The 25333-nt window shown below is 42.6% G+C and overlaps 1 protein-coding gene across 6 annotated transcripts in view; it reads left to right on the forward strand.

The window, feature by feature from the left end:
- The window catches only part of DTX3 (deltex E3 ubiquitin ligase 3), a 175029-nt gene that overhangs the window by 50448 nt on the left and 99248 nt on the right, over positions 1-25333 (forward strand). For 4 of the 6 annotated variants that reach the window (XM_089692571.1, XM_089692590.1, XM_089692575.1 and 1 more), the window contains exon 2: positions 13513-13573. The gene's annotated coding sequence lies outside the window, so the exon portion shown is untranslated. Of the gene's footprint in view, positions 1-13133; positions 13215-13424; positions 13574-15115; positions 15174-25333 lie in introns of those variants that run through there. The other 2 variants (XM_089692564.1, XM_089692581.1) reach the window with 2 other exon arrangements.

A 25333-nucleotide genomic window follows, 5' to 3' on the forward strand; every position in this document is an offset into this window, starting at 1 on the left:
TGTATATATATTTTATTTACTGTTTTTCCCACAAAAGTGGAGTTACCCTTTAATAACCCTTGCAAAGGAACTTCTTTTTTTGGGTTATATTTTGCTGCAGTGCTGACCAATAAAGATGGGCAGGAAGCCCTTAAAGTGGAGTTCCACTCAAAAGCAGAAGTTCTGCTTATTTGCCTCCCCCCCCCCCTCCACTGCCATATTTGGCACCTTTTGGGGGGGAGCAGATATCTGTTTTTGACAGGTACCCGCTCCCACTGCTGGCAAAGTTCGCCGCGGCAAAGTGAGCCAGAAGTTTGGCCCCCTCCTCCCTCCCGCAGTCTCCTGGGAACTTTCACAGGTCCCAGGAAACTGCCAGACCAATTAGGAGGTGCAGCGTGACTCACGCATGCGCAATGGGCACCAGGCTGTGAAGCTGCTAGCTGTCACAGCCTGGCGCCCACAGTTAAGATGCTGGCGCCGTAGAAGAGAGAAGGGGAGAAGAGACGGCACGGGTGAAAACATCGCTGGACCCTGGGACAGGTAAGTGTGTGTTTATTAAAATAAAGACTAAAATGGCTGAAACTCCACTTTAAACTTACTTGATGCTTGGATTTCCTCTCTGCAAGCTCTCTGCTTGCTCCCTTGCTCCTCTCTGCTTGCTCCCTTGCTCCCTTGTGCACACTCACCCTGGTGCAATACAGTGTCCTATTCTGGTGCAATGGCATGATCACTCTCATTGCGCTTTAAAGCAAGAGAATTTGTTAAAGTGGTTGTAAACTCTTACATATAGACATTGAAATGACTAACCTCAGGTTATGAAGCAAATCCTCCTACAAAAGTTGTACCTGTTTATCTGCAGTCTTCTCTTCTCTACTTCTGTTCAAAGTGCTGCATTTATAAGCTTGTCTGAGAGTTCAGAAAAAAGGGGGCGGAGAGCTGAAATAACACACTGCAGAGCTCAATGAGGAGAGCTCTGAGAGCTGATTGGAGGAAAAAGACACACCTACATCCACACAGCTCACAGGAAAAGAGCTGAGGCTGTCAGTCTGTTGGAGGTTCCTCCCCGTCACCATTTTTCTCTTGGTGTCAGGAGAACCTGTCAGAAATGATTCATGCTGATAGCAGAGGAATGAGGCAGTGGATATGAATGACACTTGGTGCTCTTAATTGAGAGGAGAGAAGTACACACTATAGAGTTGTATGCTTTGTTCATATTTCATGTCTGAGGTTTACAACCACTTTAATTATTTTTGCACTTATTAATATGCAGCAGCAGCTTTTATAGCATTCTATACATGGATTTGCATCTTAGCTCCTGTGTGTAACCACATAATCCTCCCCTCAGACTGTCAAAACCGATCAGGTCTGAACCAGAAAAACAGCTCCCACGCAGCATGTGGAAGTTTCCTTGTTTTGTTGTATGTAAGGTGTGCTGGTAGTCAGTATGATGTACTGGACAAGCTTGGCACAGACAGAATCTGAGGGTGTCCATTTGCAGACTGTAAATTAGCTGTTTCTTCATTGCAGTTAATAGAGGTGAAAGTGTTAATTAGTAGTATTTACACACACTGCTTTGGCAATAAAATGTTGGCAACTCTACAGCTACCATCTACAGCAGCCTGTGCTTTAGGTTTCTGAATCTGAAGTATATAAGTCCCCAAGGGTATCTAATATGCACATAGTACTTCAGCATATTATGCACAAAATAATTGTTTAATACATTTGCTTTCCAAACTAATTATGTTTTTTTTATGTATTTGTTATATAAGTGGCTGCTCTACATTAAATGATGCATGTTCTCGAGTTGCTAGTAAAGCAAATTGTGGGCAGTTAACACCCAGAGCTCTCCCAAAGTATCTACATTACTCTGATCTTGAATTCAGTATCTGTATAGGTACAGGTTTTACTATTGTAGACCCCAAATCTCTCCTCTGCCCTTAAAAGCAACAATTCAAACCATGATCCATGATGTTTACATAAGACCGAAATCAGAAGTGACATATTACTGTTCGCTTAGGCCAGCGGTCTCCAAACTGCAGCCCGTTGGCTGGATGTGGCCCTTTGCCTGCCTTTATCCAGCCCTTGGGGCTGTATTCCTTCCACTGTTCCAAGGCACTCTTCTTCCCACTGACACCAGAGCTAGGGAACAAATTTATTTTGTCATTTTTTTTTTTACTCCCACTGGCCCCCAAGCCTATGGCATGGTTTATTCTCACTGATGCCAGGCCATTTTCTACTCCCACTGGCCATAGTACGGCCTTCCTAACGTTTGAAGGGCAGTAAACTGGCCCTTTGTTTCGAGAGTTTAGAGACCCCTGGTTTAGACCATAGAGATTATTGGGGATGTTCCAGTCCTTGGTCATCTCTATGGCTAGCCAGAGGAATCAGCTTCTACAGTCCTGGGCTACTGGAAGGTGGCGGGAAGGGGGTGACCCCTCTTCCACTTCCTGTAAAAGTGATCCAGCAGCTAACCACTTCAACCAGAGGCCATACAGGGATATCCTTTTGGGTGAAGTGGTTAAAGTGAACCTCTGGCCAAGATCAGGGCTGCTGTTAGAAACCATGGGACCCCATACTGAAAGCCCCCTGCCCCCCCCCCCCAAAAAGGGAAAAATTTATGAATGAACACAGTGGGTGATCGGTACAGATCACTGACTATATTCATTCAGAAAAGGAAAGGGCTGGTAAATGTGACATATTTACCGGATGCTTCCCCAACTCTCCATCCTGTTGCATGCTTGCAGTTGCCAGAGGGAAGAAGAGGAGGGAAGATGGAAACACTGTGGGGTTGGGGGCACACAGGGGGGCCTGGGTAGTAGGGGGATATGTATCATGCACAGGAAGGGTAATGGGTGCATTGGGGAAATTATTGTGACTGATCCCCTGTATGACACTCTCTGCTTCAGCTGAAAGCCAGCGGAAGAGGAGAAGAAGCCAGCTTTCAGCTGCTGCAAAGAGAGCCATACAGGGGATTGGTTCTATTAACCTCCCTAGTGGTCTGATTATGTCCATATTTCTGTGCTCAAAGTGGTACATTTTTTTGCATGGAAATACGTATTTTTTTTATTGTAGGCCTGTAATTTTTAGGAATAACTCACTGAAATCTGTCTGAACAAGAGTCTAGTAAACATCCTGCGTATGTTAAAATTTGAAACACGAAATCATAAATTACAATTTAATAAATAATCATAAAAAATAATATAATAATAATGAACACTGAGCAAAGTCGCAAAATCGTTTTCAGTGTCTGATGACGAATTTCCCCACGAATCATTATCGCTCAATTCTGCAATTGGTTCTAATTTACTATCACTGTTCTCTAGCTGGTCTAAAACCGCTTTTGACCTAAAGGGACGCTTTTTGGGCGCCATGGACGTTTCTCAGTTTCAAGGCAGAAAGAACAGTAAAAATGCAGGCAGGGCACAGGACAAAGCACTCGGGACAAAATGTATGTGAAATGGTTTGATCCAGTAATGTTTTACTATGTGATTTTAGTGTACTGAGTGAATGTCACTTTTTCACATTTTTAAATGTCCCGCCGTTCCGTCCCCGTACGTCCTCACGTCGCAGGGAACGGAACCCAGAAGACGGATGCCAGCATCGGCCAGAGGACATTACAGGGGACACTGCAGGAGGGACATCGCGGGAGCGCAGGACAAGGTAAGAGAAGAACAGATCCCGGAGCAGCGCCACATGGTAAACCCGAGTGTAGCTCGGGCTCACTGCTTGTGGTACTGAAACTTTACCCCGAGCTACACTCGGGAATACCACCAGGGAGGCTACTTGCCCTCCCAGCCGTGACTATCACCCTCTCGGCCCACATCCAATTCACCCAGCTGCCTGGAACCCCTTGTTGGCCTGGGCACTGTACAGGAGGACTGGTGGTACCTCCTTATCCACGGCCCTGGCCAAGATATGGACATTCAACTATTAACATTTCTTAAATGATCTTTAAAACAAGCTCTCGCTGACCTCTGTAGCTGCACGGTACAAGCCAGTGGTAGTTTTAAGGCTCATTGACTGCTTGTTAAAAATATCTATATATTGGAATGCCCATAGCTTGGCCATAGGTTACCTTTAAAGGAAAACTCCAGCTAAGACCATACTAAATTCTGTCATAAATAACCCATAATGATAGGCACTCACCTATGGCTATTTCTGCCTATGGACAAACTGTTTAGCGGAAAAGTTAATTATCAAGGTCAGTGTTCATACTAATATATCCCCAAAGGGATACTTACAATACACAGTTTTCTGTATTAGTTAAGTACTACACTAACCATGGCAGCATTTTCTTAGAAACCTTCTGTATCATCACCAGCCTGCTGAGTTTTAGTAATTCTGCATAATTTGTCATTAGCAAAAATGTCAGAATTATTATTTATTCTATGCACTAGATTATTAATAATGAGAATGTGAGGAACTAATCCTAGTACTGATCCTCATGCTGCTAAAATCATACCCAAGCCATGTTAATGGCATTGCTGCAATACAATTAGGAAAACAGAGCTAGAGAAGAACTTGGGAAACCAGAATGATGGCAAAGTAGCAGCAGTACCAAGCAGCAACTGTAAAAGCAAATATAAAAATGCAGATGACGGGATGTTATAGTTTTCTTCTGTAAATCACTTTTAAGGCCACATATTGATCATGGGATAAGTGTTGGGCACCCTACTGTATAAAGAACAGAAGACATTTAGCAAGAGTACAAATGAGGCAACTAAATCAATCAAAGGAATAGGCAGTCACATTAATAGGTTAGAAAAACTGGGTTAGTGATCTTATTTATAGATTTAAATGTATCCAAGATCAGCATTAGAGACTAGCAAATATCAAAGAGTACGTTGTCCTGGCAGTTTGCCTGAAGGGCTCCATTATTCTCTTCATTAGGTTTAGAATTGCCAAACCACTGTTGCTCTCCTCCATCTCCCCCCCCCCCTTTTTTTTCTTTTAAAAAGTAACAAATGTACGTCCCCTCCCAAGAAACTACCCCAGGCCTTAAAGCATATGGATTAAAAGCGGTATTAAAAAAAGCAAAAATCTAATATATTTCAGCTTACCAGTCAATAGATGTGACGGCTGCATTAGTTTTTCTTTACCTAGAATCTTTCCCCCTGTTTTCACCTGGTGATCTGGCCAGTAACACTCCTCCTGTATTAGAGTGCCTCCTCTGTGGATGAATGGGCACAGAGGGCACACCAGACAGCAGCATCGTCAGCCTGAGGTGGAGGGGAGTGTTAGATGGATTAGCAGATTTAAATACAATAATAAATTGAAGCCAGACTCCAGCTAATACTAAGCAGTTACAGTACATACTTTTCTTCCTTTTGGGATAAATGTTTTACATAAATAAATACACTGCTTAAAAAAATTAAAGGAACACTTTGAAAACACATCAGATCTCAATGGGGAAAAATATCATGCAAGATATCTATACTGATATGGACTGGGTAATGTGTTAGGAACGTAAGGATGCCCCATCGTTTGATGGAAATGAAAATTATCAACCTACAGAGGACTGAATTCAAAGACACCCCGAAAATCAAAGTGAAAATATTATGCAACAGGCTAGTCCATTTTGCTGAAATGTCATTGCAGCAACTCAAAATGGTACTCAGTAGTTTGTATGGCCCCCACATTCTTGTATGCTTGCCTGACAACATCGGGGCATGCTTCTAATGAGACGACGGATGGTGTCCTGGGGTATTTCCTCCCAGATCTGGACCACGGCATCACTGAGCTCCTGGACAGTCGGAGGTGCAACCTGGCGGTGTCAGATGGACCGGAACATGATATCCCAGAGGTTTTCTATTGGATTTAGGTCAGGCGAGCATGGGGGCCATTCAATGGTATCAATTCCTTCATCCTCCAGGAACTGCCTGCATACTCTCACCACATGGGGCCGAGCATTGTCATGCACCAGGAGGAACCCAGGACCCACTGCACCAGCGTAGGGTCTGACAATTGGTCCAAGGATTTCATCTCCATACATAATGGCAGTCAGAGTGCTATTGTCTAGCCTGTAGAGGTCTTTGCGTCCCTCCATGGATATGCCTCACCAGATCATCACTGACCCATTACCAAAACGGTCATGCTGAACGATGTTACAGGCAGCATAATATTCTCCACGGCTTCTCCATTCACATCTGTCACATGTACTCAGGGTGAACCTGCTCTCAGCTGTGAAAAGCACAGGGCACCAGTGGTGGACCTGCCAATTCTGGTGTTCAATGGCAAATGTCAATCGAGCTCTATGGGGCCGGGCAGTGAGCACAGGGCCCACTAGAGGATGTCGGGTCCTCAGGCCACCCTCATAAAGTCTGTTTCTGATTGGTCAGAGACATTCACACCAGTGGTTTACTGCAGGTCGTTTTGTAGGGCTCAGGCAGTGCTCATCCTGTTCCTCCTTGCACAAAGGAGCAAATACTGGTCCTGCTGATGGGTTAAGGACCTTCTATGGCCCTTTCCAGCTCTCCTAGAGTAACTGCCTGTCTCCTGGAATCTCCTCCATGCTCTTGACACTGTGCTGGGAGACACAGCAAACCTGGCAATGGCACATATTGATGTGCCATCCTGGAGGAGTTGGACGGCCTCCGCAACCTCTGTAGGGTCCAGGTATCACCTCATGCTAGTAGTGACACTGACCCTAACCAAGTGCAAAACTAGTGAAAAACCATCAGAAAAGTTGAGTAGGGAAAAAAATGTCAGTGGACTCCACCTGTAAAACCATTCTTGTTTTGGGGCTCATTCTTGTTTTGGGGGTTAATTTCATTAACACCAAAGCAGCTGACACTGATCCCCTCTGCTACCTAACTGACCAGATCAATATCCCAGGAGTTTAATTGACTTGATGCTATACTCAGATTAAAAAGTGTTCCTTTTTTTGAGCAGTGTATAGCCTGACCATTGTAAGCACCCCTGTCAGTAGTAAATGGTTTGTCTCTGTCAACTGATACATCTGCAAGAGAGAGTTTGTTCTTTTGCAAAAAAAACAACAGACTTGCTGGCTGAATCACCAGGTAAAAATAAAGGAAAGAAAGCCTACAAATGAAAACTAATGTAGCCACCACATCTAAGAATTAGTAAGCTGCAATATAATAAATGTTTGCTTGTGACTTTAATACTGTTTTAAGCTGGTCATAGATGGATTGAAATTTAGCTGGTTCATTGGGGACCAGACAAGTTTTGATCAGCATGTAGCCTTCTCTGTTCAACAGAAGTTAATTGTTAGAAATGAACAAGTTGGAGAACGTTTGTCATTTAACGGTTGCAGCTGCAGACCAGTGTATTCTATAGCATTGGGTCTTGCAATCAGATACAGTGTCCCACACCTCATTTGTGTGGATGGAGGAATCTGTTCTTTTTTTTCAATCAGGCTGCTGACTGTTTGTGCTCTGCATGTGTACTCGGACTGAGTGTGCTGTTGGTGTTCTCAGGCTATGGATGTCCTCTTTGTTGTGTGTGCTTTGGCTGTGCATGCTCAGACTGAACATGCTGTTTGTGTTCTCAAACTGTGTGTTCTGGTTGTGATCTCAGATAGATGTAGCTTGTGTGCTTGTATACTGCAGTATATTCTAGATCACTGTTTCTCAACCTTTTTTCAGTAAGACACCCTTTAAAATTATGGATAGTCCTGAGGCACCCTTTAAAATTATGGACAGTCTTGAGGCAACCCATTCTAAAATGGGGTGCCTCTAGACTGTCCATAATTTTAAAAGGGAGCCCCATTCTAAAATGTGAAAAACAATTCTAATAGTTTCATATAACGCAGCAAAATCCTCAAATGTAGAACACCCAAAATTAGAGGTGATTTATTCTGTGCACACTGGTACTGACTAGTATTCCAATGTTTCTCTTCCCCTCAGTTTTTCTCCATCACTGAGCTAATGTGACCCCAGCACTGATGGAAAGGGGCTGGGGAGGGTCAAACAGGGATGCTGTGCAGGCAACTGACATCCTCCTTATCAACTGATGATGTCATTGGTTGTCAGGACGCCGGCGGCTAGAAGGTTGTAATGGTGCACAATGAAAACCTGTGGCTTTGTGTAACTAAAAGGCAGGCTTGTTCCACCCGCTGGCTTGTATACAGGTTTTGGGCAATTTTTAGACATTTTGCCAAGGCACCCCCGAAGAAACCTCAAGGCACCCTGGTTGAGAAAGGCTGTTCTAGATAATGTGTAGAAACACTGTATATTTGAAGCAGCATCATTTATTGGAATATCTTATATGTTGCCTTTTCAATTGTTTTACAATATGGTGAAATTAAGGCATAAAAAAAGCACACCAGTACCTTGAATGAAGAATGTCTCCTTTACTGGCGGCTGCTGTGTTTGGTTGAAATCTGCAGTCCCGTGCCCCTGGATACCTCTGTACTGTGCCCCTTATCCCTGGCTGCAACTAACATGCACTGCTGGTTCCAAACAAATGAAAGTGCGAGGGAAATGGAGAGGTTCAGGAGCTCACAAAGAATGTTACAAAGAGGCAGAAAAATGTAAGAAATGGTTTCATGATAAATAAATGACAGGACCATTAAGTAAGTGTATGGATTATTTGGGGGGAATATTGTTTAGTATCATAGCTGCACCTGTGCCCATCCTTTCTGCCCCGTGCTCCATTAAAAAATCTGTACTATCAGTTCCCATAATAAAAAGAATTTCAGGACCATGCATTCATCCGCCCATCCTCCATTCATTGAACGCTATTCATTGTGGGAACCGATAGTGTGACCTCTATAAATGGAGCTCAGAGGTGGAAAGGGCAGGCATAGTTGGTGCTTGACAAGAGCCTGTCCAAGGTGCAGCCGCTCGTATTAATCCCGCAGCAGCAGAAGGTCACTGCTGCGGGGGATAGGACTTTTGATTTCAACCGAACACAGCAGGCACCAGCACACAGGACACTCTGCATTCATGGTAAGTATCATCCCTAATATTTATTACAGGTTCTTATATAGCGCTGTCAGTTTATACAGCGCTTTACATATATATTGTGCATTCACATCAGTCCCTAAACCTCAAGGGGTGTACAGTCTAGGGGCCCTAACTTACATTCATACATACACATACTAGGGCCAATTTATACAGGAGCCAATTCACCTACCAGCATGTCTTTGGAGTGTGGGAGGAAACCGGAGTACTCGGAAGAAACCTACACAGGCAGAGGGAGAACATACAAACTCCAGGCAGGGGGTGCTGTGGTTGGGATTCAAACCAATGACCCTAGTACTGCCAGGCGCCAGTGCTAACCATTTACCCACTGTGCTGCCCAATCCCTGATGCTGTTTTTCTTTTTTTCACTGAACATCAGCTTAAAAATATCTTTGTAAAAGTACATGCTGTGACAGGAGTACCGTTGATGGCATATCTCAACCTGTACGTTCAAATCCCAAGCACAGTGCTAGCTGCCCTAAGTTCTCCCTGTGCCTGCGTGGTTTTCTTCTGGGTACTCTAGTTTCCTCCCACACTCCAAAGACATGCTAGTAGGTTCATTGGCTCCTGTCTAAGTTGGTCCTATTATGTGTATGGATGAGCCCTAGTTCACATTAGCGTGACATGAAAGTCACTGTGACTTACAGGCGATTTTGCTGTACGTCTTCCAATTGACATGGTACAAGTTCAAAGCAATTTTAAAACAATTTTACTTTTAAGAATCATTTATATAAAACTTTGATGGATCATTTTTTTGTTTAACTCTCTCCTCCCCTCCCTGGTCATCCTTGTTGCCTAAAAACTGCCTTCTGAGTGTAGCAGAGACACGCTGTTCCGGCTTGCGTTTTTTTCGTCTTTCAAACATTAACATGCGCTGCACATAGGGCAGCCCATTCACTTGAACGGGTTGCACTATGCTTGACAAATGCCCAAAAGTCGCTCCAGAATATTTTCAGTCATGGAGTTTCACTTTTTTCAGTGTGTGTTTGCAGCGTGTTTTGTCGTGCAGCAAAAAAAACATCTAACCATGATTGGGATATCATTAACAATTAGGCTGCATTTACATCTGCATATTTATGAATGCGCGGCTACCCACAGAAAAAACGCATGCTTTGCCATGCATTTATGGCATAATGGCAAGCGCAGTGCGTTTTTCTGAAACGTGTAACAAAGCGGGCATTTCCTGTGCAGGTTGCTGCACCTTCGGAAATGCATAGATGTGAATGCATGCTGCACATGTTTTTTGAAACTTACAGCAAAGCATGCATTCTTGAGGGCTGATGTGCATTTGTAAATGCACAGATACAAACGAATGGTAATGCAAGCGTGACGCGCATTGCCTCACGTTTCCAATATGCATGACAAAGCATGCATTTTCTTGCAGGTTGCCGTGCGTTTGGAAATGCACAGATGTGAATGAATGGTAACACAAGTGCAATGCGCTTTCCCATGCATTTTCGAAACGCATGTCAAAGTATGCATTTTCTGTGCGGGTTACGTGCATTTGTAAAACTGCAATTGCCTAAATGGCAATGCATGCATCGCACGTGTTTGGCGAGTGTTTCCGAAACTGAGATTTTACATGTCACCAGAATGTCTTAAGTCACTGGAAAATTGTGCTAATGTGAACCAGGGCTGAATGTGAGAATGAATGTGAGTCCGAAAAACGAAACATCGGTCGTTCTGTTGCCACCAATGATTGCGAAAATTGTCAGTTTTTCGCAAATTTTCCAGCATGACCAATAAAAGAAATGAGGAGGAACCACGAAAATCGGCCGATGCCATTTCTCCACTAACAGTGCGAAAATCGGTTGATTATTCTTTCGGACGAAAAATCGGCCGATAAACGAACCGTCTATGGCCTGCATTAGGGACCTTAGATTATAAGCTCCTTGAGGGCAGGAACTGATGTGAATGTACAATATACACTCACCGGCCTCATTAGGTACATCTGTTCAATTGCTTGGTAACACAAACTGCTAATCAGCCAATCACATGGCAGAAACTCAATGCATTTAGGTATCTAGATGTGGTGAAGAGGACTTGCTGAAGTTCAAATCAAGCATCATAATGGGGAAGAAAGGGGATTTAAGTGACTTTGAACATGGCATGGTTGTTGGTGCCAGGTGGGCTGGTCTGTTTACTTCAAAAACTGCTGATCTACTGGGATTTTCACGCACAGCCATCTCTAGGGTTTACAGAGAATGGTCTGAAAAAGAGAAAATATCCAGTGAGCTGCAGTTGTGTGTACAAAAATGCCTTGTTGATGTCAGAGGTCAGAAGAGGATGGGCAGACCGGCTCGAGATGATAGAAAAACAACAGTAACTCAAATAAACACTTATTACAACCAAGGTATGCAGAACACCATCTCTAAAAGCACAACACGTTTCCAATATTCATGGCAAAGCTTTCGCTTTCTTGCAGGTTGCCATGTGTTTCTAAATGCACAGATATGATTGAATGGTAACACAAGCGCAATGCGCTTTGCTGTGCATTTTCGAAGCACACGTCGATGCATTCATTTCTGTGCGGGTTGCGTGCATTTTTAAAACCGCAGCTACAAATGCTTAAATGGCAACTTATGCGTCACACGTGTTTGGCGCGTGTTTCCGAAACTGAGATTTTACATGTCGCCAGAATGTTCTAAGTCGCTGGAAAATCGAACTAGTGTGAACCAGGGCTGAATGTGAGTTAGGGAACTTAGATTGTAAGCTCCTTGACGGCAGGAACTGATGTGATTGTACAATATACACTCGCCTGCCTCATTAGGTACATCTGTTCAGTTGCTTGGTAACAAACTACTAATCAGCCAATCACATGGCAGCAACTCAATGCATTTATGCATCTAGATGTGGTGAAGACGACTTGCTGAAGTTCAAATCAAGTATTAGAATGGGGAAGAAAGGGGATTTAAGTGACTTTGACCGTGGCATGGTTGCTGGTGCCAGACAGGCTGGTCTGTTTACTTCAAAAACTGCTGATCTACTGGGATTTTCACGCAAGACAATCTCTAGGGTTTACAGAGAATGGTCCGCAAAAAGAGAACATATCCATTGAGCGGCAGCTGTGTGGACAAAAATGCCTTGTTGATGTCAGAGGTCAGAGGAGAATGGGCAGACCGGTTCGAGATGATAGAAAGGCAACAGTAACTCAAATAACCACTCATTATAGCCAAGGTATGCAGAATACCATCTCTGAATGCACAACACATCAAACCTTGAAGCAGATGGGCTACAGCAGAATGCACAACACGTTTCCAACATGCATGGCAAAGCATGCGTTTTCTTGCAGGTTGCCATGTGTTTCGAAATGCACAGAATGGTGCCAGATGGGCTGGTCTATTTACTTCAAAAACTACTAATCTACTGGGATTTTCACACATGACAATCTCTAGGGTTTACAGAGAATGGTCCGAAAAAGAGAAAATATCCAGTGAGCGGCAGTTGTGTGGACAAAAATGCCTTGTTGAGGTCAGAGGAGAATGGGCAGCCTGGTTCAAGATTGAAAGGCAACAGTAACTCAAATAACCACTCGTTACAACCAAGGTATGCAGAATACCATCTCTGAACGCAAAACACGTTTCCAACATGCATGGCAAAGCATGCGTTTTCTTGCAGGTTGCCATGTGTTTCGAAATGCACAGAATGGTGCCAGATGGGCTGGTCTGTTTACTTCAAAAACTGCTGATCTACTGGGATTTTCACACACAACAATCTCTAGGGTTTACAGAGAATGGTCCGAAAAAGAGAAAATATCCAGTGAGCGGCAGTTGTGTTGTTGATGCATTTTCAAAGCGCACGTCAAAGCATGCATTTTCTGTGCGGGTTGCGTTCATTTTTAAAAGCGCAGATGCAAATGACTAAATGGCAACGTATGCGTCACACGTAGATTTTACATGTCGCCAGAATGTCCTAAGTCGCTGGAAAATCACACTAGTGTGAACCAGGGCTGAATGTGAGGGACCTTAGATTGTAAGCTCCTTGATTGCAGGGACTGATGTGAATGTACAATGTATATGTAATGACAATGCTGTAGTAATAGTAAATAGGCGTGTGCATTTTGTATTAGTAGCAGTTGGTGCTCCGAGTGACCTTTACTGACGGTGTTGTGTACATGGTGCCCTCTCAGTACTCAGTACCTGCTGCCTGCTGCTCTCCTCTGTACTCATCCTCCATGAGGGAAGGAACACGGCACGGAAGGCTGGCCTTCATGGTAATATGAGCACATGACAGGAAAAGCCGTTAGGAAGGGAAATGCAGGGGCCCAGGTGACAATACAGACCCTGTCATACAATGGTCTTAGCATGGCAGGTATGGCAGACCGTGGCACAGTTCTCTGCTCATCCCCTGGCATTGTGTACAGGAGACCAGGCAGATGTGTTTACAGTGGAATGCTGTTGCTGTGTTCCGTAGATCACTTTCGGTTTAGCAGAGATCAGGTTACGTCAGGCTGGGCTGTGCATTGTGTACAAGTCCCCCTCCCCCAGGCTTCATCTATAAGATACATTTGTAATGTGAAAGTCTACAGTGTGCAAGGAATAGAAACTACTGCTGCTGGTGCTTTTATTTTATTCCGTCTCTCATCTATTTCTATGTCTTTTCTTTCCAGCTCATCGACAGTAGGATCTGTGGGAATTTCCAGCCGTGGAAGCTGCTCATGGAATCTCCAGGTAAGAAGGACACATTTATTTTGTTGTGACAATAGAGTTTAGGAAGGCCTAGCTTTGGCCTTATCCTTTTTTAGTTGTCTAGAAAGGCTCGTTTACAAACTATCATTGCTATGTGTATTAAAATAAGGCAGCCAAATCTTTACTACAATCATAGATATCCTTTAGACTCGGTTGTTTTACGCTCTGTCGGAGCTGATCATCCAACCGTTGGAACATTTTCCAAATTTATGATGGCCGTTCAAAGAGTTATTCACCCACACACTCAATGGATCGAGGATCTTTGCTTGCCATTTGCCAAACATCTGCACTTTCTTTTCTTTGATGGGAAATGGAAGTATTTGTCGTATTTATTACACAGAAAAGATTACATCTGTTGGCCTTGATCAATGTTTAACCCCTTGTGGACCAAGGGTATAATAGGTATGCCCTGCATGATTTAACCTCTTGGCGCCGGCCGCATGTGTGGCCTCCCAGCGTCTGGGCCTTGATGGCAAGCAGCCGCACATTTGCGCGCAATGAAGAAAAACATATGTGCTGAGAGCGCGTGCCCTGCGTGCTCCCAGAACACATGTCCGGTACTCACGGAAAGGTCCCAATCTCCTCTTTCGATCGGGACCTTTCCCAATCATGTGATGGCAAATCATGGTGGTCACATGACCCTAAAACCCCACCCCGCCTCCTGGCTTCTGAAACCCTTAAAGGGCCGGGAGGCGCCGGCGCCAAGGGGTTAAAGCAGTGGTGGTTAACTTAGTATATATAGGGGTCCTTAAATGTGGTCCCCAACGTGTCCAGAGGGCCACACAATAGCTTAGTTTTTGTAAATGTGCTATTTTTTGTTCCAAAAATACTTTAGTAATATAAGAAGAAACAAGATAGCATATAGAGCATATACAGCTATAGATCACAGTCAGAACATAGACATGACATGTTGCCTCCCATTTCGCAGACGGGAAATATTGTAAACTGTAATACAAGTCAAAATGGAGTAGAACATTTCATCAGGCATACAATGTAAACCAGTGGATACGCAGAGGAAAGTGGATACATCGATGTAGGTATATGTTGTCACGTCTTGAATATCAGCAATTTTTAATGATGAGGTGATATGAAGATTAGGGTAGGGAAAGCTTTGCTTGCTGTGAAAGTCATGGTTTACGTATTTATAACTTGAGTGTATGATATAGTTGCAGTCATATCTGTGTGAAAGTAAATGCTCTGTTTGGTTGGTGAAGAATGAATGATAAGGTGGTATGACAGGTGTGAAAAAAAAGGAGGTCGGAAAGAAGAACAGTAAGAAAAAGAAATGTAGGATGAGATGGTGGGGGGAATATGGGGGAAGGGATAAAAAAAAAAATAATTGGGGGGGGGGGGAGTAAGGGGTTAAGTGACAGTAGAATGTATAGGTAATAAAAAGTTAAAATGGATCACTTCCCTAAGTATTAGCCAAGCCAGAAAGGTAGTAATAAAGCTTAGAATATGATACGTACAAGATCGGTCAGTAAATTTGCTATTGATATACTTCATTTCAAAATGTGATCCCAGGAAAGCCCCCCACTCCCTTGGTGAAGTTCCCAGGATTACAACAAACTATCCCAGGATGGTGAGCTGTAGCGGTTTGAACCATTGAATGCAGAGTTTTAATATATATGAAAACTGCATAAAATGTGGCCACCAATAGAATATTTGATTTTTTTAGACATCGTGCTGCAAATTCAAGTTTCACTTGTGATAATTGGGCAGAGTATGGTTTAATGAGGAGGTAATAATAATGATTAGTAAAAATTAACTCATCCCTCATTCATCCCTCACAGTTATTACCTTCTGCACCACTTGCCCCGCCCTATTAGATTGTAAGCTCTTATAAGCAGGGCCCTCTTATACTAAAGTCTTGTTTTTTTTTTCTTTAAAATAACAAACATGTTATACTTACCTGCTCTGTGCAATGAAATTGCACAGAGCAGTGATGCTTTTGCACAGAGCAGCCCCGGATCCTCCTCTTCTCAGGCCCCCCGCCGGCACTTCTGGTCCCTCCGTTTTGTTAAATGCCCCCACAACAAACAGCTTGCTATAGGGGCACCGGAGCAGGTGCGCTCCCTAGCTGCTGCTCTGCGTGTCCATTCACACACAGAGCCACGGCTTGGCCCCGTTTCTTCCCTCTCCTGATTGGCTCACTGGCTATGATTGACAGCCAATCAGGAGTGAGAGTGCTCAGAGAACCGAGACTCTCATGGACATCGCTGGATCAAGAGGGGGCTCAGGTAAGTGTTGGGGGGGGGGGGTTGCTACACCCAGAAGGTTTTTTTTTTACCTTCATGTATGGAATGCATGAAGGTAAAAAACCTGAGATTTGTAAAGCGCTGCGCAAACTGTTGGCTCTATATAAATCCTGTAAAATATTAGTAATAATTAGTCATAATTAACTCCTGTCTCAGACATCTCAAAATGATGCCAATCTTCTATTTTTCTGTGCTGCACTATAGCAGCACTGTAAGATACTTGTCTGAGAAGCGTCTGGTGGAATCTGCCCTTCTGCAGAACCTGTTTAGCTACATTACTATGTCACTGTCCCAAAACTAATCGTAGCCATACAAGTTTTGATAAATTATTAGTTTCCTTTCCAATTAACCTGTCCTGATGGGATTAATCGATTAATAAATGGCATCACAATCAATCGATAAACCACATACAGGGAAGTGGTATTTGATCGATTGTTTAAAGATACAATAATATGTTATTATTATTATTATACAGGATTTATATAGCGCCAACAGTTTGCTCAGCGCTTTACAATATAACGGGAGACAATGCAGCAACAATACAGTTCAATACAAGAGGGATTTGAGGGATGTTATCCATCGTATCTCTGTTTCCACGAGGCAACCTAATATTCAGATTCACTGTTCAAATTTAACTGAATCATCTCAGTGCCGACTGGAAGGCAAGTTATGGTTATTCAATTATTTATTTATTACAGGCACTTATTATAGCGCTGTCAGTTCACACAGCACTTTACATATACACTCACAGGCCACTTTATTAGGTATACCTTTCTAGTACCGGGTTTTTGCCTTCATAACTGCCTTAGGGCTCGTTCACACTTGGCTGTTTTACCAACGCTTGCCAAACGCCCCTATAGCGTTTGGCAAGCGTTGGTCTGGCGTTTGCGGAGAATTTTTTAACGCTCGGCAAACGCTCCACAAACGCCGCATGCGCGGTTGCTAGGCGTTTGCCGAGCACTAAAAACGCCCCACAAACGCCTATAATGCAGTTTGAATGGTGTTACTGCTCCGCAAACGCCCCGCAACCACGTCGCAACTGCACCGTAAACGCCGGCCGGGTGTTTGCGGAGCGGCACTATAGACTAGAATAGGAGGCTTCAACGCCTCCTGACTCGACCAGAGGCGTCTGTTTTGCCGCGACGCGACGCAAACGCTCCCGTTAGAACAGCACAATGTGCTGTAATGTGCAGAATTGGCAGAGGCGTTTGGGAAGCGGTAAAAACGTTTCCCAAACGCCTCTCTGCCGCCTACACACAACGCTAGTGTGAACGTAGCCTTAATATTTCATGGCATAGATTCAACAAGGTGTTGGAAGCATTCCTCAGAGATTTTGGTCCATATTGACATGATAGCATCATTCAGTTGCTGCAGATTTGTTGCATCCATAATGCAAATCTCCCGTTCCACCACATCCCAAAGGAGCTTTGTTGGATTGAGGTCTGGTGACTGGAGGCCATTGGAGTACAGTGAATTCATTGTCATGTTCAAGAAACCAGTTTTAGATGATTTGAGCTTTGTGACATGGTGCATTATCCTGCTGGGATGGACATGGTAAGCAACAGTACTCAGGTAGGCTGTAGCATTTAAATGATGCTCATTTGGTCAAGGGGCCCAAAGTGTGTCAAGAAAATATCTGCCGCACCATTATACCACCACCACCACCAGCCTGAACCATTGATACAAGACCGGATGATCCATACTTTCATGTTGTTTACGCCAAATTATGACCCTACCATCTGAATTTCGAAGCTGAAATCAAGACTCATCAGACCAGGCATCGTTTTTCCAATCTTCTATTGTCCAGTTTTGGTGAGCCTGTGCGAACTGTAGCATCCATTTCCTGTTCTTGGCTGACAGCAGTGGCACCTGGTGTGGTCTTCTGCTGCTGTAGCCCATCTGCTTCAAGGTTTGATGTGTTGTGCATTCAGAGATGGTATTCTGCATACCTTGGTTGTAATGAGTGGTTATTTGAGTTAGTGTTGCCTTTCTGTCATCTCAAACCAGTCTGCCCATTCTCCCCTGACCTCTGACATCAACAAGGCATTTTTGTCCACACAGCTGCCGCTCACTGGATATTTTCTCTTATTGGACCATTCTCTGTAAACCCTAGAGATTGTTGTGCGTGAAAATCCCAGTAGATCAGCAGTTTTGAAGTACTCAGACCAGCCCATCTGGCACCAGCAACCATACCACGTTCAAAGTCACTTAAATCCCCTTTCTTCCCCATTCTGATACTCGATTTGGACTTCAACAAGTCATCTTCACCACATCTAGATGCCTAAATGCATTGAGTTGCTGCCATGTGATTGGCTGATTAGCAGTTTGTGTTACCAAGCAATTGAACAGATGTACCTAATGAGGCCGGTGAGTGTGTATTGTACATTCGCATCATTCCCTGCCTTCAAGGAGTTTACAATCTAGGATCCCGAACTCATAGACATGCGCTGGCCATTTAACCTACCAGTATGTTTTTGGAGTGTGGGAGGAAACCAGAACACCCAGAGGAAACCCACACAAGCACAGGGAGAATATGCAAACCCCGCGCATATATAGAAACGACAACCTTAGTGCTGCTAGGCAGGAGTGCCAATCACTTGGCCAATGTGCTTCTGATTTAATTTTTTTCAACTCCATTTTGATTGAATTGCTCATTAATTGGATAATAAAAGTTATCAAAGTTTGTACTTCCACCATAGTATGCATACCTGGAATTAGGAAATGCCTGCATTTACCTGCAAGCACATTATGTTTAAAAGTCTTGCAAAATAGATTGAAAAATAGAGAATGGTCTTTTGAATCAATAGAACTCATGGTTGTGTATTCTAACAAACAAAAATAATTTGCCCACAGCAACCAATCAGCAACTTTGCTTCATGTTCACCTTTTTTCTGCAAAGATGTCATTTGGAAGCTGATAAGCTTGCTTACACACTGTGCATACATAAGTCTGTTTTTTTACATAGTTACATAGTTGGCACGTTGACCAGAGACACCAGTCCATCCAGTTCAACCAGAGAGCGTGTGGTATTACTGTTATCCATATCCCTGTACATTGTTTTTACTAAGAAACACCTCTAACAGTCTTTTTGAACTTATCTGCACTCTCCATTGACACCACCAAATGTGGTGCATACTAATAGTCTGATGGCCTTGCTTGCCGCAGCTTGGCATTGCATGCAGTTGCTGAGTCTGTCATCAATTAGGACCCCCAAATCCTTTTCTGTCCTCAGTTCCCCCAGAGGTTCTCCCCGTAGCATGTAACTTGCGTGCATATTTTTAGCTTTACATTTTGCCATATTGAGCCTCATCTGCCATATTGCTTCCTGCCCCTTTATGTTAGCTACGTCTTCTTGTAAAGTTTCTAGATCCTGTTGTGAAGTTATTGCCCTGCCTAATTTTGTATCATCAGCAAATACTGAGATTGAACTGTTTATACCATCATCTATATTATTTATGAACAAGTTAACCTCTTGGCACTGGCCGAATGCAACGTGCGGCCACACGGCGTCTGGGCCTCGCATGGTATATGGGCCAATTACAGCACCCTGTACCATGTAGTATTTTGAACTGTCATGAACGTAACCCAATCATGACAGTTCAAAGCATGATCACCCCCCCCCCAGAGTAGTACAGTGTTACTATGGTAATGTTAAACTACTCTGATGAAAGTACTTTTTTTAAAATAATGTTAAAAAAAATTAGATACTGAGAAAAATGTATTTTTTTTAACATATTTAAGGTTTTTTTTAAACTACTTGCCGACTGCCCACCCGCAGTGTACGGGCGAGCGGCGGCTCTGGACAAAGCTACATACCCTTACATCGTGATTTATTTCTGGGTGTGAGCACGCATGCGCGCACCCCCCGCTGACCTCCCCTGTTGGTCCAGAGGGAGAAGGGAGAACACCATACTGTGAGTAAAAGCGCTACATTTTACACACACATTAGATTATCACATTTAACCCTTTGATCGTCCCTATTAACCCTTTGATCACCCCTGTCACCCAGCCAGTGCTATTATTACAGTGCCAGTATATAGAATTTTTTACTGATCACTGTATTACTGCCACTAGCGACATCAGATAGCATCAGGGTCAGTTAGCGCTCCTCCCACCCAAGGTCAGCTAGCATTAAATTGCCCACACACTATCGCACTCATGCTATAGATTGCTGATCATCGCCATTACAAGTATAGTGTTTGTACAGATCAATATATTGATCAAGAACAGAACTATACTAGCACCTCCTTAGTATAGTGTCCACAAAAATGCAGTGTTAGCAGGATAAGCCCCGTTCTCTGCTAACACTAGCATTTAGTAGCTCCTCCACTGTTTTTCATGGACGATTTCTGTCATTTGATTGTGGGCCAAAACAATTTTATACGCAGAACAATACATCCCTGCCCACCCAAATTCACCTCTTGTCAAACAATTCACATCGAAAGGATGTCTCCTCCCGCCGCCTTCCACAGCTTTCTCGGGTTTGACCATAGAGCTGACAGGAATGGCTCCACAGGGGCGGACTGACCATTTGGAAACTTGGGCACTGCCCGAGGGCCCAGGGTCAGTAGGGGGCCCCATGAGATGCCCCCGGTACCTTTTTCATAGGCTTCTTTGAGTTTGGGCAAGGACACAGGGACCCCATGATCCCCTATTGCCCGGGGGCCCCATGAGTTGTCAGTCTGTCCCTGGGCTCCAATCATCTCTATCATGTAAGAAACCAGAAACAACAAGCATTTCATCATTTGGGTTTTGCAGATATAAAGAGTGCCATTTTTAAGCTGGGAAAGCATCTGATCACATCGATTTTAGTGTGATCAGATGCTTTAAGGGCAGAGGAGATTTAGAGTCTAATAGACCCCAGATTTCTCAGAAATGGGTACCTGTCACTACTTATTGCTATCACAGGGGATATTTACATTCCCTGTGATAACAATAAAAGTGAAAAAAAAAAAATGAAAGGGACAGTGTTAAAAAAAAAAAAAAAATCTTGTGTCAGTATGTAAACAGGAATTGCACCATGCATGTGATGTATCACCGCAAACATCAGATCGAAGGCTGTAATTCTAGCTCTAGACCTCCTGTGTAAATCTAAAGTGGTGATCTGTAAAGGCTTTTAAAGCAGTACGTATGGATATTAAAAATCTAAGTAGTTTGTCTCCATTGTACAATCATGCGCAAGTTTAAAGCATGTCATGTTTGGTATCTGTTTGCTTAGCAAAACATCATCTTTTATAATTTATCAAACAATTGGGCAATATATTGTATTTTTGTGCATTAAAATTCAAAAAGTGTATTTGTACCTAAAAATTTGCATTTGCTTTAAAAAAAAAAAAAAAAAAAAAAAAAATATATATATATATATATATATATATATACAGTTCAAAATAATGGCAGTGTATTGAAAAAAGTGAATAAAGCTCAAAATCCTTCTAATAGCTTTTATTTCCATACACACAAATGCATTGGGAACACTGCACATTCTATTCCAAATCAAAACATGAAGAAAAATATATCAAATTTGTGTTGTTCCTCTAAAAAAATTGAAGAAAAGTGAATATTAGACTGTTCAAAAAAATAGCATTGTTTGTATTCTTCTTTACAAACTTAAACATTCACTATATAAACTGAAAAATGTTTGAAGATTTTGCTTTCCTTTGAATCACTTAATGAATATTTAGTTGTATAAGCACTGTTTCTGAGAACTGCTGTACATCTGTGTTGCATGGAGTCAACCAACTTCTGGCACCTGTGAACAGGTATTCCAGCCCAGGATGATTGGACTACATTCCACAGTTCTTCTCTATTTCTTGGTTTTGCCTCAGAAACTGCATTTTTGATGTCACCCCACAAGTTTTCTATTGGATTAAGATCCGGGGATTGGGCTGGCCACTCCATAACGTCAATCTTGTTGGTCTGGAACCAAGATGTTGCACGTTTACTGGTGTGTTTGGGGTCGTTGTCTTGTTGGAACACCCATTTCAAGGGCATTTCCTCTTCAGCATAACCTCTTCAAGTATTCTGATGTATTCAAACTGATCCATGATCCCTGGTATGCGATAAATAGGCCCAACACCGTAGTATGAGAAACATCCTCATATCATGATGCTTGCACAACCATGCTTCACTGTCTTCACAGTGTACTGTGGCTTGAATTCAGTGTTTGGGGGTCGTCTGACAAACTGTCTCTGGCCACTAGACCCAAAAAGAACAATCTTACTTTCATCAATCCACAAAATGTTGCGCCATTTCTCTTTAGGCCAGTCAATGTGCTCTTTGGCAAATTGTTACCTCTTCAGCACATGTCTTTTTTTCAACAGTGGGACTTTGCGTGGGCTTCTTGCAGATAGCTTGGCTTCACATAGGCGTCTGCTAATTGTAACAGTACTCACAGGTAACTTTAGACCTTCTTTGATCTTCCTGGAGCTGATTGTTGGCTGAGTCCTTGCCATTTTGGCTATTCTTCTATCCATTCGATTGGTCTTTCAGGTTTTGGTTGCCATTTTAAAGCATTTGCGATCATTTTAGATGAGCAACCAATCATTTTCTGCGCTTCTTTATGTTTTCCCCTCTCCAATCAACTTTTTAATCAAGGTACGCTGTTCTTCTGAACAATGTCTGGAACGACCCGTTTTCCTCAAAATGTCAGAGAGAAATGCACTGTAACCAGCATGTACAACATTTGCTGCCTTCCTTCCTTAAATAAGGGCAATAATTGCCACCTGTTTTTCAAAGAATGAATGACCTCACTAATAGAACTCCACACTGCTATTATTTTGAATATGCCCCTTTTAATTAGCGATTCAATTACACAGAATCAGCAGCATGCATGTCATGACTGTTGGGTCTGTTGGATTTCTATTACTCTACTACACCTGCTAGTAAATTATTTGCCATGTAGAATTATACTTTCTACCAGAAACAGTGATTGATCAGGTTAGTGATGTCTGACTGCTATTATTTTGAACACAACTGTATATATATATATATATATATATATATATATATATATATATATATATATATATAGATTTGGGGGTTCAAAGTAATTTTCTAGCAAAAAACCTGTTTTTTTCATGTAAACAAAAAGTGTCAGAAAAGGCTTGGTCTGCAAGTGGTTAGAAGAGTGGGTGATGTGTGGCATAAGCTTCTAATGTTGGCCCTGAAATTACATGATAGAAGAACTCCCCCAAATGACCCCTTTTTGGAAAGTAGACACTTCAAGGTATTATCTAAGGGGCATGGTGAGTATTTTGCAGATCTCAATTGTTGCCACATGTTTTTGGAAAATGAAGAAAGAAAACGAAAATGTATTTTTTCTTTTCTGTTTTTATTTTTCAAACCCTTGTGACAAAAAATTAGATCTGCAAAATACTCACCATGCCTCTTATTAAATTCCTTGGGGTGTCTACTTTCCAAAAAGGGGTAATTTGGGGGGGGGGGTGTTTGTACTAACCTGGCATTTTAGGGCCTCAGAAACTGTGAGAGGTAGTGAGGAAGTGACATGAGGAAATATGCTCTTTGAAAGCCAGAAGGTGGTCATTGAATTTTAGGGGCCTGTATGTGGCTAGGCTGCCAGAAAGTCTCACACATGTGGTATCCCCATATTCGGGAGAAGTAGCAGAATGTATTTTGGGGTGTAATTCCAAATAGAGCCATGGCATGTGTGAGCAGTATATCAATATATCATTAATTGCCAAAAAATAAAAAAAATAATTTTCCAAAAATTTAGCAAAAATGGTGTGTCTACTGTTAAATTCTATACATTTGGTTTGTACAGTTGCACGGAGCACTTTTTTTATATAGTGTGCTTTTATCGAAAATGATTATTGAAGATTGCACTTTATGGAGGGTTACACTGTTTTGAGATTAATGCACTTTTTTATATACTGTATACATAAAATTTATAGTGAGGTATAAGAACGCTGTATACGTATGAATTTCCATTTGTTAGTGTTGCAGTAAATAGAACAGAATAAAATATTTGAATTTTTCCCACAGTATCGGTACTGTTCAAAATATTGATCAAACTTAAATGTGTACCCTTTTTTTCCCCTTAAAATGCAAATAAATTTTAAAGATTCTCAGAAGACCCTAGAATCACAAGAAAGCCTAGTCTGTCCCTAAATAATGACATATGTATCAATTCTGTATCATAAGTTATGACAAATTTATAGACTCATGAAAACACATAGTAGAAATGTGAAAATATGGTCTGGTCCATAGGAGGTAAACAGGTGTGAGAGCTGAAGTGGTTCAAATAGAAATTAAAGGCAATACTTCTGTGTATATACTATATATAAAAAAATTATGAATACCCTTTTCTTTTTTTTTTAAGCGACCACATAATCTCTGTTCTCATATGTGTTAGGGGCTTAGAGAGCTAGGGGTAGAGAAACGGCAGTTCACTGATCTTCCAAGTGAATGGCTGTGAAGCAGGGTGTGCTAGCAAATGTATGTGCTGATATGCCTAGTGTGGTCAGTTTGAAAGAGGAGAACAGGGCTAATGGTAGGAACACCAGAAGTACATGGTACAACAGACACATACAGTATCAGGAATATGAAATGTTGGGGTAACATAATACACTGCTCAAAAAAATTAAAGAAACATTTTGAAAACACATCAGATCTCAGTGGGGAAAAATATCATGGTGGATATCTATACTGATAAGGACTGGGTAATGTGTTAGGAACGTAAGGATGCCCCATCGTTTGATGGAAATGAAAATTATCAACCTACAGAGGACTGAATTCATAGATGCCCCAAAAATCAAAGTGAAAAAATGATGCAACAGGCTAGTCCATTTTGCTGAAATTTCATTGCAGCAACTCAAAATGGTTCTCAGTAGTGTATGGCCCCCACGTGCTTGTATACATGCCTGACAACATCAGAGCAGGCTTCTAATGAGACGTCGGATGGTATTCTGGGGTATTTTTTTCTCAGATCTGGACCAGGGCATTATTGAGCTTCTGGACAGTCTGAGGTGCAACCTGGCGTCGTCGGATTGACCGAAACATGATATCCCAGGGGTGTTCTACTGGATTTAGGTCAGGGGAACGTGGGGGCTATTCAGTGGTATCAATTCCTTCATCCGCCAGGAACTGCCTGCATACTCTCGCCACATGAGGCCGGGCATTGTCATGCACCAGGAGGAACCCAGGATCCACTGCACCAGCCTAGGGTCGGACAATGGGTCCAAGGATTTCATCCATTGCCCAACCTGTAGAGGTGTGTGCGTCCCTCCATGGATATACCTCCCCAGACCATCACTGACCCACCACCAAAACGGTCATGCTGAACGATGTTACAGGCTGCATAATGTTTTCCATGGCTTCTCCATACCCTTTCACATCTGTCACATGTGCTCAGGGTGAACCTGCTCTCATCTGTAAAAAGCACAGAGCACCAGTAGCAGACCTGCCAATTTTGGTGTTCAATGGCAAATGCCAATTGAGCTCTGTGGTGCCGGACAGTGAGCACAGG

This window comes from Staurois parvus, unplaced genomic scaffold (assembly GCF_062004578.1).
Source record: "Staurois parvus isolate SC_StPar_1 unplaced genomic scaffold, SC_StPar_1.0 ptg000023l, whole genome shotgun sequence".
NCBI lineage: Eukaryota > Metazoa > Chordata > Amphibia > Anura > Ranidae > Staurois > Staurois parvus.